Here is a 2,392-nt window from a genome sequence, read left to right as displayed (position 1 = left end):
CTTTCTCTCATCTGGAGCACATTTAGTACGAGTTTCACACCTGGCGACACAAACTAAGAAGATAAAAAAAGTCTTCATATATTTATACATCCTCATTTTTTCCTTAATTAATTCCAGCATTTTAAAAAGAATATGTTCACGGGCGCGCGCCCTAACATTTACATCTATTATAACATTCATAGCAGATTCAGTTAAATTTTAAAGTTTATGAATAGTAAATACGATACCCGAATTCAAAATTAGCCTAATTATTTTCATAAAATACCTGGATCAACGGGGAATGTTGATATTTACATACGGTCGATACTAAATTGATTTATTTAAACAGAGTTCCTCTACTATTGGCGATAAAACAAATCTATGTCGACATATAAACATCATATTTACTTCATTAAAACACATAATTGTCTCATTTATTTAGGTGACATTAAGTATTTATTTTTTCTTTTTAAAAAAACCCGACAAGTACTAATGTATTTGTGTGTGTTTTATTTTTTAGCTTACCGAGCAGTTTAGCGGAAGTTCACTCTGGGTTTTTCCGAGTCAATGGTTTGGAGCTGTTGCCCCCTGGCGGTTTGGGGGTAAAACTACAGAAGAAAAAAACAACCCTGTTCCGTGTATTTTTACCAAGTTATGTCGAAGATTCGATTTTTGTGTACTTAAACTATTGTAGATGTTTAGTAATAAATACATAAATAGATAAAAAATAAATAATGAAAGCAAAGCAAAAAATACATAACACACAATTTAGTTTATTTAATCCAATTTAGAAAGTTAAAGACTCACCCTAATTAAAAAGAACATCCTGTTGTTGGTGTTTTGAACAAGTTATTGCAGAATTTTCCCACGAGTGCCTAAATTTTGCTCATTAAGGAGGACATATGCAAACAAATTAGGCTTAAGCGGCATTTATGACTTGAAAGGATTGTATTTCTGACATAGAAAATATTCTGAGTTGGACATAAGCTTCTTTCTCCACTCCATTTTGAGGCATTCACTTGATAAAAATAGGTTCATGAACATCTTTCATTTCCTTGTCTGTCCTGGCATCTGGATCAAAACTGTACGGCTGGATAACCCCAATATTGTTTTTCTGTGTAGTTAGACTGCCAATATTTAATTAGTGTGTTAGCAGCTGTAAGTTAGCAGGAGAACCCATAAACAGATAGCTCAGGTACAGGTGACGGGAAGAAGGGGTGGGGTTGATCTGTGCTAACAGTCTTACCCACAACTCAGAGATTGATTTTTAATGAGATTCATTTTTAATTTTAGCTCTGCAGAAACTATGTCCTAGAAAACAACACCTCAAAAAAATTGCCTTAAAATGTCATAACACTAATTTTTTAAAAAACCACTCAACGCTTGGAAAATAGATCAAGAGATGATTGGAGTGGGACTTGAAAGCGACAGTCCTAATGGTAAAGTTGGTTTAAAACTATCACCTGATTTTTTTGTTGTTTATCCTCCTTATTTTGGAGGAATGAGTACATTGACACATGGTGACTGGTTGGCTTCTCCGTCTGGAAGTTATTTGCTGGTATTTCCTGCATTCTCTGAGCTTCCAGACGAGCCGCCGTGTGTGTCGAGTTACAGACTGGAAGCCATTCTGGCATTTGTGTAACAGGGATTCACAGCAGGAAAGATGTCTGGGAAGCTGAGAGGAACCATCAGGAGCAGACCGACGGCCCCGAAGACCTGAGAACAAAGACAATCTACTGTGTGGAAAGCGTGTGATGAAAAACACACGTCTGTGAATGGAGGTGAGGCGCAGAGAGGCAAAGCAGAGCGGAAAGTACAGCTTCACTGATCTCAGAAGCAGATGCACAAAGTCAGTGTTTTAACATCAATCTTTCACTTTTTGATAGTGGCACCAAAAGTCATGCAGCCATTCTCAAACACGTTGCCTTGCCAATGTTAAAAATACTTAAAAATAATTTCCTGAAGTCAAATGGGAAAAAAAACTAAATTTAGTAGGTCATAAAGATAAGTCATATTCTGTTGGTACCCACTCTAACAACATTTACCGTGAGGTGCCCATCTTCAAAAAAAGCTTTAAAAATCAATTCTACATTTTACAAAATGCATGCCAATTTAAATAAGATTTATACATTGTATCGGATAGTTTTTACAATTAACCATTCAAATTTAGATTTGTCAAACAGCCCCACCAAAGCTATCTTTGAACCATGAAAATACAACTTTCTGAGCTTTTAAGTGTATTATACTGTTCAATCCTCTCTATAAAGAACCTCAAAGCGGTATTTTGATCTGTTCATGCATTTAAAAGTAATCCTCTAAAAACCTGCACTCTCAACAGAAGCCCCTCCCATACCCACCAAAACGGTCCCCACATTATGGTTTACATAACTATGCAGAACTGTAAAATGAGGAG

The 2,392-nt window shown here is 35.9% G+C and overlaps 1 protein-coding gene across 1 annotated transcript in view; it reads right to left on the bottom strand.

Annotated features, from left to right (window-relative positions):
- The window catches only part of LOC112136408, a gene marked incomplete in the record, with an annotated part of 6,860 nt that extends 6,261 nt beyond the window's left edge, over positions 1 to 599 (bottom strand). Inside the window, 1 exon segment of the mRNA XM_036214713.1 lies at positions 505 to 599.
- Between the last annotated feature and the right edge of the window lie 1,793 nt (positions 600 to 2,392).

The sequence above is a fragment of the Oryzias melastigma genome, linkage group LG13 (assembly GCF_002922805.2).
Source record: "Oryzias melastigma strain HK-1 linkage group LG13, ASM292280v2, whole genome shotgun sequence".
Taxonomy (NCBI): Eukaryota; Metazoa; Chordata; class Actinopteri; order Beloniformes; family Adrianichthyidae; genus Oryzias; species Oryzias melastigma.
This window is presented reverse-complemented; position numbering and strand designations above follow the sequence as displayed.